The sequence below is a fragment of the Alexandromys fortis genome, unplaced genomic scaffold (genome assembly GCF_014885135.2).
Source record: "Alexandromys fortis isolate MF-2015 unplaced genomic scaffold, M_Fortis_MF-2015_v1.1 scaffold_0, whole genome shotgun sequence".
Taxonomy (NCBI): Eukaryota; Metazoa; Chordata; class Mammalia; order Rodentia; family Cricetidae; genus Alexandromys; species Alexandromys fortis.
In genome coordinates, this window is record NW_026067949.1 from 11,046,830 (window position 1) to 11,064,515 (window position 17,686).

A 17,686-nucleotide genomic window follows, 5' to 3' on the forward strand; every position below is an offset into this window, starting at 1 on the left:
TGATCTTCCAAATATTTATGTTTTGGTTCATTATTACTCTTACAGACTAAATGTCTTTCTTTCAAAGAGTTACCATTAGCTTTTATTTGTGTGTGCATACATGTGAGCCTGTGTACATGCCCATGTGTGCGTGTGTGTGGGGGGGGTACCTGCAGAGGCCAGAAGAGTACAGCAAATTACTTGGACCTGAAATTAAAAGTGATTTTGAGCCACTCAACACAGGTGCTAGAGACTGAATACAGGTTCTCCAGAAGAGCAACAAGTGCTATTGATTCTTTTCTCCAGCTCCCCCAATGTCTCTTGATCTTTTCTCCACCCCCCAAAATGCCTCTTGATCTTGACTCTCTTCTTCACACAAATTACTTGCTTTCATGCTTCAGTCAAAGCATCATTAAGTATAATCTGAACACTTCCTCACCCACTCTGAAGCATTCCAGTGCTACATGGTTCTGCATTTCCTGACATCTAACAAATTTTTGTGGCAATTTTCTTGGTTTTGTCTGTTCCAAATTCATGCCCTAATTTTTTTTTTCTTCACCCATGGTGTGCACTCTCAAGTGGCTTGCCAACCAGAATATCCAGCTTCCTTCCTGCCAAGTGGTAGTTAGAGATAAAGCTAGGTCAATTGACCTTACTCTCTTGGAAATTGAGATCTTTAGTGGAGAGACACTGGAATGGGAATGGTTAGTCCTGATTAATGCCACCACTGGCAGCCTGACAATAATACCAATTGGTTTCTGCCTCTTATCATGAAGTTCTTCTGGCTCCTGTCCATTTGAAAACTGTAGTTCCTCCGATTTCCTTCAATCCTGTGAGTAACTCCATAGCCCTCAAATAAGGTTCTTTTTTAATTAAATTAGCTAGGGTTTATTTGTATTGCTTGTACCCCCCACTCCCAATTCCTAACTGATACAACTCTTCTCGGAGTTATTTTTTTATTGTCTGTCTCCCATAATAGGCTACCTCTTCTTTTAAGAATTGGAAGCAGACATTGAATAATCCCTTACACTCATCACCTGGTACTTTATCTGCCTCCTAATAGGTACTCATAACCATGTGAATAGTGGCTTATATTGTGGATTGGGTATGTACAAGGAGTAATGTCAATGCTCATCTCAAGAAATAATACTGATGACACATAAAATCACTTTGTCCTTGCTAATGGCTTATTTATTGATGTTAAATTTGTTTTATAATTTAAAAATTAAGGTAGATACAAAGCAAATTTCAGCAGTTTTCTTATGTGAGTTAAAAATGGAACATGAAGTAGTGAAGAAAACTCAAAGCATCAATAACACAATTGGCCCAGGAACTATTAAAAACATACAGTGCAATATGGTTGTTCAGAAAGTTCAGCAAACAGAGATGAGAGCCTCAAAGACAACTAGCATAGTGGCTAGTCAAAGAAACTTGACAATGGCCAATCCAAAACAATCATTTTGCTAGAAAGTAGATTTTGTTGCTCTAGACACAAACACTAATATACTTCTTTGTAATTTCTGTCTATGTATGCTACTATCTATAAGTTCATGTCGGATACCATATCTATTTAAGGTAGTATTAATTTTAATGTCATATTATTAATCCTTTATGTGATGTTAGACAAATTGATTTATAAATATCATTTTTGTATTCTAATTGTTTAATTTATACTAACTACATCAAACCTGATCTCTCTCTCCCTCTCGCTCTCTGTTTTGAAGTCTTTCATAAAGTAGAATCACTAATTCACACCAATTCTGGAGAGCTCAGCTACACATTAGTGTCTACATGAGCTACCTTTGAAGGAGACACTGTTTATTCATAGTATTTCTGTTTATCTAATAACTGTTACTCTATCATATTATTACTATTCTTGCTTTAATTCTAACTTTTTATATTTTAACATATTTTTATCCTTCTAGGTTTCAAATATATTCACAATGTCAGGTTGTGCTATAAATCTTCATTTTCTTTCAATGACTTGTATGTGTATTTTTATTGTGTCTCATTTATTCACTATGCTATTAAACAGAATATTCACATTTTCTTTATTTCATTATCAGACTTGCAAAAGCAATCTTTCCCATATGAACTTTTTCAACAAACTAAATTTTTGGCAATGTTTTCTACTGGTCATTAAATATCCATTGAGCACCTGGAATGTTGACCCTCTCAGACCCAATACTGAATAAAGCATTCTGAAAGCTGCCCTCATGGGATTACAAGCCACATTATTCTCTAGTTCCAGCTAAGATTATGTTGGGTTTGTCCTTGCTTCCTTCACTCTCTATGTGTTTGATACATCTTTTCAAGTTAAATACTTCTTAGTTTTCTCTTCAGGAATGCATTTGCTTGGTGATTCAACACCCTATCCATTACAATTTCAATAATTCTCATCTCTGTGTATATTCTATATCACTTTCAGTTATTGATAAATTGTAAATATCTATTAAAATATTTCCTGAAATTATTACTAACTGAAAATTCCCCCATATGTTTTTAATTTAGGCATGCTTTAAACAATTATTTTTTAGTTAACAACAAAGTATATCTACAAAACTGATCTAATAAGAATATGAGGGCTGGGGACCTAATGCAGTTGATAAAGTGCTTTCCAGAGCCCCATAAAAGAGACAATAGAGAGAGAGCATTGCTAAGGAGGCAGAGGTAGGACAATCAGAAACTCAAGGTCACTTGAGTTCAAGGCCAACTTGGAGTACAGGTTACCCTGTCTCGGAAAGAGAATTGACTGAAACTAAAGTAGCATTATAATTTTGTAGTGTAATGTAGTGTGTGTATGCTGCTAATCACAACCAATCAAAATGCAGAGATGTGAGGCCCAGTACCAAAGGATATATCTACAAAGCACTTCCACACCTAAGGTTCAGAGAACATTGTGGAAGAGTGGGCAAAAATATGCCAAGAACCAAAGGATCAGGTAGTTTATTTTGAGATTGTGTCTCCTAGTAACACCAGAACCGACACCTCTAAAGTTTCACCAATATCAATGTACAAACATGAGTTCAGCGAGGACACCACCAATGAATATGTCAAACAGAATGGAGAAAAAACCCTCAAGACCTCAAACCTACACACACACACACACACACACACACACACACACACACACCAAGCAAACAAACAAAACTATAGGCAAATGAGGAAATTTGGGAGTAGAAGAGGTGCCCTTATATTTAGAAATAGATGTATATACCTACACATATATGCATACACACAGTGAAAAAAGGACCTTGAATCAGGAGAGAGAGGAAGGGTATGTGGGTAGGTAGAGAGAAGGAAGGGAGAAATGTTGAAACTATAATCTCAAAAATACAAAGAAGAGTAATCCAATCAATGATATCTAGAACCTCATCCTTAGCGACATTATTGTTAATATACTTAACATTTAAGTGCTTTTTCTTTAAAAAAAAAAAGTGGATTTCTTCTAATTACAAAACAATACTTTATTGTAAAGCAATATACCATGCTACTCTGACAACAGCCTTGTAATCTTTGTCTTCCAGATCTATTGACTACATCAAGAGTGGAATGGTTTTTGCATCCTGTCAAAGTTTCTGTGGGTGAGTATATTGTTTCCCCAGTGCTGAAGTCACTTAATAGTGAACTTCGCAGGACTTATGCCTGTGCCTAAACAATGTATGTCAATGGTGGAGAACATTCCTAGAATCCTTAGACATCTGTTGTCATCACTTCCTTCTACAACATATGTGAGTGTATGTGTGCATATATGCATACATGTAGGTGTTTACTTAACATCTTTGCTTCTTTAGACATTGTGCTTGACTGAACAATATTTCCACTCCAGAATCATGTTCATAGTTCACATATTCTTCCTGTGAAAACGATATACATCTCTGAATTGATATGTGTTATCCACGAATTGCTTTCCTTTTATGTAAGGAGTTTCTGCAAAAAAAAAAAATGCTCTAAACAAAAATTGTATGCGATAAAATGAGTTAAAAAGCTTTATTTATCTATTTACATTTAAAAAATTCCTTATCTTATTAAAATTTAAGCTGTATTTTTAACTTTTCATCACTTTGAAAATATTACCACACTTGTTTCCTCTCATTGTTGAAAATTGCCAGTGAATGTCTTTGAAGCTTTGAAGTTCTAAGCACTTCCTGCTTTCTTGGGGGGAGGGGATATAGGAAATTAACAGGGAGAGAAACAGAGTGAGCCACCTGTTCAGCTACCAAATATCATATGAGCTTATTTGTGTCATAGTTTCAAAATAATAGGTTCACCAGCATTTCCAATAAAAAAAAACACTTATTAGAAACCAAATTCTTACTTTGAAGTTTGCTTAAAGACTTAAAGAAACATAATGCAACATAACATAACAGCAACAAAAACTATCTTAAATTGTTTTGGTTTTTCTGCATAGTTATATATATTTGGTTTTGGTTTGACTGTAAGGATTTACCTATCCTGGAGGGACCCAGATAAAAGATATTGTGCCATTGTTCAGTTAAAGGAAATGATGCTAAAGGCAGTATTACCTTCCTGAGTACATAACCTTAAACAAATTTGCTATTATCAAAGCAGAGTGAAATCTAGCCAAATATCAGTACAACATAGTCCTTTGGCACCACAAATCCTAATATGAAAGAAAAAAAAATAGAGAGGTAGTCAAGATGGTCTCTAAAACTGTCTTACTTTAAGACAATCAAGACAGAAATGAAGAAATATAAGTTTGGTGGGTGCATAATTATTTGGCTAGATCCATGAGTAGTTTTTCTGTAGCTCCTTTCTGAGCCGGCTAATGTTTAATTTGAGTAACCTTGTGGAAAGACCTGTTTAAGTGGCACTATCAAACAATAGCAGCAAGAGGAAAGATAAGAAGAAAGCATAAAAGGATTATTAAAGAAATGCTGGGGGTGGAATTTATCTCCAAACAAATCAGGGTGTGCTAAGCTTAATAGAAAAATCTTGTAATGGCTAGAGAGATAGGAAACGTATTTTCTAGAACTCAGGAGCAGAGAGTGTTTTCTCTCTGATTTGGGTCCAGGCGGCTGGGGTGGGGAACTGTGACTTTCATATATCACATGTGTGTTAGGCATCCTAGAATGCTGATGTCGTGTCACCAATTGGCAAACAATTAAACTGAAAGGTTGGATAGGGCCTTGAGATGGACAACTTTCAGCTTCTGTGCAAGATTTAGCTATATAGAAAGAAAATATCTTTTGATTCCTTTTAAAATCATAACACATCTAAAAGAAATGCTCGAATAAGATTTTTCCTTATTATGTAGTCTGTTCTAATGCAGACATTTTGAGAAGGAATCAGAGTACGTATACATGAGGAACACAGAAGAGAGAAATAAATGACTAACCAGGCTGGTTTGTGTCTGGCCAGTATAGGCTCAGGATGCTGACACTTGAGTTCAGATGATACATATATAGATATAAATATATATCCCAAATATCTTCATTGCATTCTTTACTAATTCTAGTAGAATCAATAACCTACATGTATTGATTTTATCTTAATTTGTATGGTTGTTGGAACAAATGGAATGATTGAAGAATCCAGTATTCTATTTGTCCATTTAGCTCATGTTTATGAAGGATTTAGGAAGTTGCTTGAATATAGAGACTCTGAGAAGGGCTCTCTGAGTGAACTAAGTCCCATGACACAACTTACAGAGGATCTAAGTCAGGAAGACAGACATGAAACAATCAGAACTATGGAGTAAAATGCTATGGTTCTGTCTCACTGAATGGCATCCTCTGTATGCAGAGGCCACTCGTTCATTCCCAGCTGCCCAGACCCGAAATAATCACACAAACTATATTAATTGCAATATTGCTAATTAATTGGTCAATAGCTTAAGTGTATTGTTAGCTAGCTCTTATACATTAAATCAATCCATTTTTATTATTTTTTTATTATACCACAAGGCTTCACACCAGATTCATTACCTCAGAATTATCCTTGAGTGAAAATGTTAAACTTCCTCCTTCACCCAAAGTCATCTGTTTAATTATTAAGTCCCAATATAATTATTTAGAGATGCCTTTAAGAGCTTGAAAGGATCACAACAGTGGGGTCCTTCAGATGGGATCAAGAGTTTTGTAAGTGATGTGAGACTCCTTTATCACACAAAGGGGGAGGTCCTAAGAACATGGAAGGAGGCAGCTATATATAACCCAAAGATTACTGCACCAGACAGATACCTTGATCTCAACTAAGAGTCTCCAGAGCTAATGAATGGTCTTATGTATGTTCTTCAGCCTGTGGTGTTTCATAATGGAGGCTCAGGCACATCAAACTTTAGGATCTGTTGCCATTTAAGATCCTTGTCTTCTGCCCCACCAAATTTGGCAGGATAATAAATAATGAAATATAAATGAATATCCTTCTGATAGTTTCCTTTTGTACCATTTGTTTTAGCCTTTGCACTCTGGTTAGTACTACCTAGAATGGGAAACAGATTCAATCAAGGCATAGGTTACAGCTTCCAACCCCCAAAATGTCTATATTGGACTTCTACTATCAAACAATTCAAAGTTGATGACTTTGTTTGATAACAGGGTCTTTATAGAGTAAATAATGTTCAGATGAGGTCATTTGGGTATGCCCTAATAAAATATGACTATAGTCATTATACAACTCATGAATTTGTACATGGAGTTTTAGGCCGAATGCCACATGAAGACTGGTGGCATCCCTGCATAAATCAAAATTACTACTGCATATTGGCAGTCAAACACTATAAGATAATACCAAGGTCAGGAAAAGATTTTTCCTCAAAACTCCAAATCAGGGCTCATACCTAAGTTTTGAATTTGCTATCTTCCAAACTGTGACACAATGATTTTCTGTTATTTAAGCAACCTAATGTGCTTCTTATGCCAGCTCAAGATAATAAATCAACAGCCACTGCAGAGCTGAAAGTATTGAAGATCCAAGATGGTGAGGAAAAATTATTTGCATTTTATGTATTTTTTTGCAATTCTTAAAATTTGCCATTTTATATGAAGATACCTCTGGTTATCAAAACATCTTGTGCCTCAGAAGTTCTAGGGGTTTGCAAAAGCAGAGAATGTTGGGCTCGCCATCCTTCTCTGAAACAGCAGGACCTCAAGGAGGCCAGAGAACTTGCCTTTTTAAAGGACTACCAGGTGTTGCTAGATGCATGCTAGATGACCAAAGAGTCCTTTTAATAACCAAAAGCAGAAGAGCATTAGAACAGCTGTTTGAGAAACTAAGATGCAAGTAGATATGAACACAAGTCATGGCAGCTGAGGGAAAGGGAAGAAAGGGGTTGGTGCTGCGACCGTCTAAGGCATCCTGATCAGCCATTTTCCAAAGCAATGTAAAGCTAAATCCACTGGAACATCCCAGCTACAATCATTCAGGAGTTTTCATCAGTGAGCCACATTTTCCCAAACATACAAGCCTAAGATTGCTAGATTATTAGAGCTGGGGTTAGGAGAATAGCAACAAGAACACTGCAAGCAATGTTCAAGAATAAATAGCATACAGAAATCTAGGCTGATGAAAAACACACTGTACATTTAATGAGAGAGGTCTTTTTGACCACTTTAATAAGAACACAAATCTCCTTCAGTTCTAATCATGAGTTCCCACCTTCAGGATTGATCATCTGCCAGGGGTTCCATTTCCTGGCATCTCGGTGGGAGGGATGACTTCAAGACACGAATTTAGGGTGTGAACATAAAATACATCATAGCACAGAGAACAGTAACAAAGCTCACTCAGTCTGAACTTGGCCTCTTATTGGGTCAAAAATTCCAAGGTATATCCTCCTGGGAAATAGGAATAGATTCCTCCATTCATTAAACCAAAGGTCATGGTGGTGACTCTCAGAATAATGGATACAGTTCCTGGGAGGGGAATCTGGCTTTGCCATTCCCAACACAGAGAACAACCCACCAACATCCAGGTGGCAGTTCTCTAACAGAATAAAGGAAGTCCCTTCTCTGAGCAGACCAGCATGCACAGAAAGTTCCTGGCAGCAGCCTCTTCTCAAAAGAGCAAAGAGGATGTTTGTTCTGCAGAACTGTTTTATTTTCTTTTCCTGGAGTGTAGTTGAAGCCTCCCCTGAAGCCGATTCCAAGCTGAGAATGGAAAAATCTCACCCAGGAGACCAAGCCCACAGCACCATCCCATGTAGCACAACCTTCCCACTGAGCATGCTGCTGTCCCAGCCTTCGCTTTCACATTGTTTTTTTTTGGGTGGTGCTGTATTTGTAATTAAAACTCTGCTTTAGAAGTCCCCACCATGGGGCTGTTGAGATGGGTCGGGAGGTGACAGTGCTTGAGTTCAATCCCTGGAACCCACAGAACAGAAGGAGCCAGCAGACTCCCGAAGTTGTCCTCTGACTTCCACCCAGAAGCAGGAACATGCTCACACATATATTCACATACACACCACACACATAATGTATATACAACCGATTTCTTAAGTCTCTGTTCAGCCAGGCATGATGGCCAGGCAGGTGATCCCGACAGTAGATAAGCAGAGGCAAGCAGACCCTGAGTTTGAAGCTATTCATGGGCTATCTAGTAAATTGCAAGGCAGCCTCAGCTACAAAGTAAGAATTGTGTCAAGTAGCAAAATAAAACAAAAAATACTCTGTTAGACACTTCAAACTGAATGTAGTCATTAAAAGAGTTTGGGGACAAATTCCTGAATATGACATTACGTAGCACTGGACTGAGGTCCAGGTTCTGCTCATCTTTGTAGTAGAAATGCAAAGCCTCACAGAGACCCTCTTATCTCCTTATCACTAAGCTGTGTCCCACGTGATGAAACCATCAAATACACATCCATGAGCAGTGTGATTGACAAATCGCCATGATGGAAATAAGCATTTCCTATTATTCAAATAACTATAATTTTATAAAGATACCATAAAATATGGAACATATAGAAAGCTGAGAAAGTAAATACTTCTAAGACCAAAAAAAAAAATTAACTACAATTTTCTAGTAACTTAATCACTTCATAATCCAGTTTATTTGTTTAATTGATTACTTTCTGAGGCAAGGTCTTTTGTGTCCCTTTTTTTGTGTCAGCTCTTCAGAGCTGGCTGAAAGCTCTGGCTATGTCGCTGAGGATGACCCTGAAGCTCTGATTTCCTTCCTTCTACCTCCTGAGTTCTGGGGTTACAGGTGTCTTCCATCACCCTCAGATCTGAAGAGTACTGAGGCTAGCATCCACAGTTCCATGCATGCTGAGCATCCTATCTACCAACTTAGCAACACCCCCGGAGTTGCTAAGCCAGTTTCTAATATAAACCAACAGAAACCTAGTTTGACAATGAAATCTGTAGGGCAAATAAACTCTGGTACCTAAAGGAAGCTTAGAATCTCACATGTTTTCACTTTGAAATGGTCAAATTAAGCTGCCAGAAGAATGTGGTGTTGGTCCATTTAGGCTGTGTGTTGTTTGGTTTTTCCATTGCTATGACAAGTATCTGTATACAAAAAAAAAGAAAACAAAAACAACAACAACAACAAAGAAAAACCAAGCAAACAATTTAAGAGGAACAAGGTGTCTTAGATGTTCCTGCTCTGGGCCTCTAGTGAGGGCAGGGTACCTTGGTGGAAGGGTATTTTTTTTAAAGATTTATTTATTTATTGTGTACACAGTGTTCAGTACACAGTATTCAGCCTCCTTGTATGTCTGCAGGCCAGAAGAGGGCACCAGCTCTCATTACAGATGGTTGTGAGCCACCATGTGGTTGCTGGGAATTTAACTCAGGACCTCCGGAAGATAAGCCAGTGCTCTTAACCTCTGAGCCATCTCTCCAGCCCTGGAAGGGTATGTTAAGGACACTTGCTGACTGCTCACTTCACATCAGTGAGGACAAAGAGACAGAAGGAGGGACAAATGTAAGACACATCTTAGCAGGACACAACCCTACTGACCTGCTTCCACCAGTGCCCTCTCTGCATATCTTCCAATAAGGCTGTCATGTCATGTTCTGAATCCATTAGGTCAAATAGGCAGAATTCATTCACATCTCAGATTCAAAGCCTATCAAGGTAATATTAAAGACTACTATGGACTTTATGGCTTAAACATAAGCATATATTCAAGTTCTGCAGACTGGGACTGCCAAGATCAGGGTACCAGCAGGAGCAGATGGTTCCTTCCTAATTTCCCCAGGTGAAAGACAGAGAGAGAAAAGAAACCAGTGTCTCTTTATAAGGGCACCAATCCCTTCCCAAGAGCTTCATTCTCATGACTTAACTTCTCCCCCAAAGCTCTACCATCAAATATCATCAATCCAGAAATTAGCAGTTTAACAGGACATGTTAGAAAGAATGGTCATAGCTCATTTACTGCCTTGTTCAAGGCCAGACAATCACAACACAAAGCCCATATTCAAACACATTTCATTGTTTCCTCCAAGCTAATCTGTTCACTCATGATTCACATATGCTGTGACTGGGTTTCTTTTCCATATGTGAGTCTATGAAGCCGATTCTAGACCTCTAATTCCATGTAACTTGAATGGATGATTGTGCTGTGGTTTAACAAAGAAAATATTTTTTTTCATCAAAAAGTTTCTGTGATGCCTGAATGCACTTCAGAGATGTGATCACGAGAGGAGTGTATTCAAAGCAAACAAACCTCAGGAGTGTTGCTAAAGGACACTGGGCTTAGAATGGAACTGTGGAGTGTTTAATTATCAACATGGGCCTTTCCATCCCAGGCCTATTAAATCATGGGGCGGGCTAAGAATAGCCGGTTTAACCATCAGGAGAAGATGGATGAGTTTCCCTTCCTGTTTTCAAATCCAAGAAATCTACCCTGCTTTGAATTACAGACAGATTACTGAGGGAGGCATCTGTAGGTTGGACAGAGGACACTGGAATCTGGGCTGGCACATTCGTCTCAGCAACAGGCTCCTTCCTGCCTCCAGGCCCTCCACCTGGGAACAGCTACAGAAAGAGCAAAGTTTAATATGTGAGAAATTTAATGTGTGTGTGTGTGTGTTTGTGTGTGTGTGCTTAAACTGTCTGCTACAAATGGTCCCTGCCTTCAGCCTTGTAATGGAAGTTTTGCATGTACCAGAACTACTTTCCAAAGGGGGAGCTGAGTTCTGTGGGTCTGCTTAAATCCATAGATGGTGTGTTTATTATCTGTTGTACCCATTACTTTTCTTACTGCTTAGAAAATAAACAAATAAAATTTAAAAAAAATAACAAAAGCATTAAGGAGAAAGAGGTGCACCCTGGTTCAGCTTGGGGGTACAGTATACTGCAGTAGGGACAGCATTGTGAGAAGGGCATGAGGCAAACGGCCACACTGGATTTGTAGATGGGAAAGGAGAGAGTAATACTCGTGCTTAGGTTGCTTTCTCCTTTCTCTTTGGTTCAGGACCCTTAACCTATAGGAGGCTCCCGTTCAGTTAATCAAATCTAAGTAGTTCTTTACAGCCATGCCCAGGTGTTTGTTTCCAGAGTGATTCTAAAATCTGTTCACTGAGCTATCAAGATCAACCATCACAGGGTCGATAAATGAAGAGCTAGTCCCAAACTTTAGTGTCATAAGTGATTTGCACAGAGTCTAATAGTGAGGGTGAGGAACTGGGAGAGTGCTGAGTTCTCCCGTTTGAGAGGGTGTGGCTGGAGACAAAGGACACAGCCCCATGATAGCTGACTAACAGGACCAGCAGGTTGTCACTACTTGTCAGCCAGGACTTTAGCCTGATGTGTTCTTGCTGAGGTAATCTGGCTGTGACATGGGAACAACAATCCTTAGGCTGCTTAGAGGTCCTTATAGCAGAGTGGCTGAGTTTCTAGAAAGAACATCGTTTGAGTTCCATAAAATCCGTAAGACTCCTTGTAACTGAACCTTTTATGAAGTACAGAAAACTTCCTGGACATGAGTTACTTCTTGGTCAAACAAATCATTTTGGCAAGTTGGAATTTAAGGGGATGGATGATGCACCTTCACAGTGTATTTTCAAAGACAGAGAAGTGACTCTAATTTAGCATAGCAGCAAAGTTATGTTTGTTTAACTTTCAAATCTCCCCTCCACTCCTAAAGAGAACAGAGATGCTTCCCAGATCTTTATCTCATATGTTCGTCACATCTTCCTCCACTCTGGATACTTAATCAATCTTTGTGATGCCTTAAAACAATGGTTTCAGTCAAGGAATTAATCAATTGGCTTCCATTTATTTTTGTATTGCTCAGCTCTTTCTTTTCCCAATCCATTCCCAGCACATTTGGGATCTTGAAGAAACAGTCCTGACCTATGGCAACAGTGCACTCTCTGTGGCCTAGAGCAGGCAGACCATAGAGACAATTAAAATATACTTTACAAGTAACAGTGTTGAGATAGGAGCAGCGGGGCTGTGTCCCCGGCACCAGGCTGCCCACATGGCTAGCTTATGCCCCGAAATAATTACACGGAAACTGTATTCTTTTAAACACTGCCTGGCACGTTATCTGTAGCCTCTTATTGGCTAGCCCTTACATATTAATCTAACCCATTTCTAATAATCTGTGTAGCCCACGAGGTGGCTTACCAGGGAGGATCTTAACCTGCATCTGTCTGGAGTGGGAGAATCATGGCGACTCCTTGACTCAGCTTCTTTCTCCCAGCATTCTCTTCTGTTTACTCCACCCACTTATGTTCTAACCAATAAAATGGGCCAAGTCAGTTTCTTTATTATAATTAACCAATGTCTTTCCTCCATCATAACAGAATGAATTTGACAATAGTAATGCTTTTGAGATACTTAGGTAGCTTTCATATCACCCTTTCATTTTTATGCCCCAAGGGATAAGGTACAAAAAGAAAAAAAAAAGTCAACTCTACAGATCTTAGTGGAAATTAACCAGTGGTGAAAATCTCTTGAATTGAGCCTCTCCATATGCATTCATTTGCATATGAATCTCCAACTAATTGTTTTGAAGTAACAATTAAGAGAACAATAGATGAAAGAAAGGGGCTTGAAGCTGCAAAAGACACCTGGGTGACTTTTCAAAAAAGTTTTTTACATATTTGGTTTTACTTTTTAAATAAAGAAAAAGGAAATAAATCCTATCCACAAAGTAAGGTCTGACAAACGAGGTTGGGAGGAGGCTCCTAACCTCCTGATGCTGTTTGTTCACAGACAGTCCAATAATTCTTTCTGTACTCATCTGGAATCTTGAGGTGTGCTTAGAACCCAGGACCCTAGTAGAGATGGTGCCAAAGCCAGTTCTGAGCTGCAATTCTGTCCCCAAGCTCATCATTATGGCTTCTTCTTCAGTCTGGCAATTTTAAAACGTCATTTGAAGTTCATCTCCCTTCTTGGAGAGTCTGTCCACTGTGAAAGGGTGCAGCAACAATCTCCTTTATGATTCTCAACAGTTCAGGTCTGGCCCCAAATTAGCAAAATACACTCAAGCAAAAAAAATGCTCTGTGTTCAAGGCTTCCTGCAGTTTAGCAAAACATCCATCCTGTATCAAACATGCTTGTTGAGGGTAATTCTTATATTTGCATTGTTACCTTCCACTGGACTTCATCCTTCTTCTGAGGATAACATCTTGTTATTTCTTGTATAAAACATCTTTCATTCTCATCTCAAATGCTTTAAGAATCAGATTAAAATAAAAGAGGCTGAGTCCAGGTTTGGGACTCTGTTCTTGAACTAGCCCTTACTACTAGAGAATGTCTATCTACTTTTCACTTTCATATTTATTTATTTGTATGTGTTACCAGTGTTATATGTGTATATGTGGGATTTCTGTCACTCTCCATCTTGAAACAGTCTCTTACTGAAACTGAGGCAGGGCTACTGGCCCAGAAGTTCCAAAGATCTCCCTGTCTGCCTCCCATCGTCACCCTCAGCACTGGCATTGTAAGCAAGTACCCGACCATGCCTGACTTTTTACATGCGTGACAGAGATTCAAACTCGTGTCCCATGCTTTCATGGCGAACACTCCTACTTAATGAGCCATCATCCCAGCCAAACATCTTTCAATCAGAAATATATTGTTAATGTTTTCCTCCAGTTATCTATGGTGCTGGTCCTAACATGAGTTGCTAAATGGGAATTTTTACCTTGATTTGATTCCACTGGCTTTTGATATAAAATATGAAAGTCAATAAAAGCTCAGAATTAGAAATTATGTATGTATTATGGGATTTTTGTCATCATTAGCTAAATTGCTCAATGTATAGTAATGTAGTTTGTGTTACTGGGCTTTGTACATGATCTGTGTACTCAAATATTCTTATTCTTCCTTTCTTTCTTCCTTTATTGTTAATCAGCACAGGAGATAGAGCCATGGACTTCATCCATGATGTACAACCGTTATACTCTGCACCCTGAGCCAAATGTTCTATTGTAGTTGAGTGAAAGATCCCACAACCCAAAACTAATAAATATGTGACAGCTTTTAACGGCCATTTATGTATATGTAGTAAGTTATTGGACTAATGATTACTCCCCAAACTCGGTGTATCCTTCCTTGTTTATACCACAGGTAGACTTCTCCCCCAACTTATAATTTGATTCTTTTCCATTTTCTCATCTAGACTTCATTCTAAACGAGCAACTCCTACCTATGCTCTGCAACTCTTAGAACAGAACCCAGAAGTAAGAGTTTAATCTATACCATGAGACTCTTATTAATAGTTCTGTTTTATCACAAGAGACAACAAGTCCTGTAGGGGATTGCACTGGACAAGTCTACCAACAGCACAGAAAGGCATGTACCATCTTGTCATCCACAAGACACATGGATAAGGTGAGATTGAGGAACTGTTTAAGACTGGGTAACTGTGAAAAGTACACCACCTGTCACCATGGTGAAGATGTCCTCTCTTAAACTAGCTGCTGTAGAGGCCACGAGTGCCTAAGATTTTGTTGACACTCTAGAGCCTTGCTATAGTTGAAGGTCACTGCCCAGTGGCCCAGGGTTAGGTGTTATGGAGCTGTGAGAGCTGGGTATCCTTGTACCTTATAAGGAGAGGAACCTCTGTGCTGTGCTGACCGATGCTGTGTTTCTCTGTTGCTGGTGTTTCCATACAGGTATTCTAAAAATGAATGTGTGGATTTTAGGTGTGCTTAGCCAGCTCACTGTATTTATCACTACTCTTTTCTGACTGTACTGATTTATAAAAATATAAAATGCATTTTTCAAATGTTAATAATGCTAAAATGATGTGGCTTTAATAGGACATAAATTCTCATAATACACTCATATTCTCGAAGGCATTGTAGAAGAAGCAATTTTCTGCATCTCATTTCATATCCAGTGATGTCTGAGGCATCCTTAGGTGAGCACTAGACTAGCAACAGTAACTATGATAAGACTGTTTAATGCCACGATATAATAAAACTTTATCTCATTTTTCTATGAGTCATAAATTTAGAAGGAACTCTGTTCTACAGTTCTGATTCCAGGGTCTTTCATAAGGTAACTGGTGACGATAACATCTGGTCTCACCTCTGCTGAGCCAGGAAGACATGAGTATTGTGAACTTGATCCTTAAGTTTTTGTGATGTCATTTTACAGTTTCTCAGATGATAAACACAGAGCTAGGTACATGGGAGATAAGAACCCCAAAGGCAGAGTGAAGCATGGAGAATAAGAGGGGAGTAAAACGAGAACTGGTCTAAGAAAAAAGCCATATTATTCTTTTTCATGATCTAGCCTTAGAAGTCAGATAAGCAATTTTGCCATATTATAAGAGTTGAGAAGTCAGGCTTGTGTTAGAGAGGACGGACAAGATATTTCACCTTTCAATGGATTATCAAAATCACTTTGTAAGATGAGCATGTGCTATGAGATTAATACTGGTGTGCCCATCATTAGAAAATCCAATTTACCAAAGGTATCCTGGCCACACTTCCCCTTAATCTAGTTCTGATGAAACACACTGGATTTGAATTTAAAAAAATGTTATAGCTAAAAGGAAAAGACCATAAAATAATCACAGGCAACTTTTTCCAATTACCGATTCAAAGAGTTTAAGTGATTGCCCAAGGTAAGACTGATAATTAGATATAAATATACTAAAATTAAACTAGGAATCTCTACCATGGCCTCCTTTCAAAGAATTACAGCATTAGGACTTGTTTTATTGAGCTCTGTTGTACAGAGTCTTGGCCATGCTATAGCTTAAGGATAACCTCTGATTCTCAAATTTATTGAACTGGAAATCACCAGCTATCCAAGCTAGGATACTTGGCTTGATATATTTAGCTGGTGTTTGTCTGTATCTGAATCATTTCTCAAAATGAAATATCAGATTACTAAGTAACCAAGTGATACTTGGTGCAGTTTTCTATCTATTCTAAGCTCAATTAACTAATTTGTATGAGACAAACTGACTATTGTAGTTACCTGTTACACAGACCTCAATACCTGACCAAAACAATTTCAAGGTGAAAGTTGGATTCTGGCTCATAGTTTATAAGTTTTAGCCCCCTTGTGACAACCAATATGTGACAGGACATCTAAGATTATGGTACCTAGAGAATATGGCAAAGATTATCTAATGCATAATAAACAAAGAAATAGATGGCAGAGGATAAAGAAGTCCAATATATTACTAACCCAAAGAGTCACTCCCTGGGGGACATATTTCTTCTAGCTATACTCTGTCTTCTAAAAGTTCAATAACCTCAATAAATAACCCCATTAACTCATGACCAGTTATAAAATTTTAGAGTAATACTCATAATACCTCACGTCCCACTCACGAAACTCATATAACCATCTCCTAATATGAAAATGTACTTATTTAAACTTCAAGAGCCCCACAAGTTCTAAAAGTAATTCTAAAAGTCCAAAGTTCAAATTCTATTCTGAAACTCAAAGAAATCTCTTGTCTGTGAGACCTTGTAAAATCTAACCAAAAAAAAAATGTTATATACATTCGATATATGATGACAGACTAGAGCGAGTATTCTTGTTCCAAAGAGGAACAGGAAGACATGAAAGAAGGGTTAGACCAAGCAGGAGCAAAACCAAGCAGGACCAGCAATAAATTCTGTATCTCCATGTCTACTTAGAGCTTGTTGTTAGCCCCATGTTTGTAGCACACACGGCCTTTCTCCTGTCCTGGTTCTACTTTGTATCTACAGCTTCCCCACATAGATACCCAATGTTCCTAGCATTTCTACCATCCCACCATCTCCATGCCATCTTAGGTTTCATCCTTGTAGCTTCGTCTGTGACCCTTGCAGAAGTTTCTTGCATTAAATCTTACCCTACTACATATTGCCTACCCTCACTGACTTTGCTCAAAGACTGTAGTAAAACTTAATATGACACAAAAATTCTTGCATTGCTCATGCCTGTAGCAAGCTCCGAGTTTATGGTGTCAAGTTCTCCTGCCATCTTAAACAGTAACTGAACCCACCTCACCCTTAGATCAAGATTTTAAAGATTCCTGAGTGTTTGAGAATTAAACTGAGAAATAGTTCCTTAGACAGCCTTATTACATAGGGGGACCCAAAGACTTCCCCCTACAAAGAAAAAAAAAAAAAACTATTTTCAAATAGTCTTAAATAAATGTGCTGATTTTTATCTGGAAGATATATAAGAGATTATAAGGCTTCACCAAATCTTGAAATTCCTTCAGTGCACTGTTGGTATTTTTTTCAGTATTAATTGCTAGGCTTCTTTTGTAATGGTCAAAATATCTTTAACTATAGTTTTTTTTTTTCCTGGTGGTTAAATAGACCTT

The 17,686-nt window shown here is 38.2% G+C and overlaps 1 long non-coding RNA gene across 4 annotated transcripts in view; it reads left to right on the forward strand.

Annotated features, from left to right (window-relative positions):
• The window catches only part of LOC126506610 (uncharacterized), a 262,482-nt gene that overhangs the window by 208,939 nt on the left and 35,857 nt on the right, over positions 1-17,686 (forward strand). For all 4 annotated transcript variants that reach the window (XR_007593273.1, XR_007593270.1, XR_007593272.1 and 1 more), the window contains one exon: positions 3,507-3,563. This is a non-coding gene — a long non-coding RNA (uncharacterized lncRNA). The remainder of the gene's footprint in view (positions 1-3,506; positions 3,564-17,686) is intronic.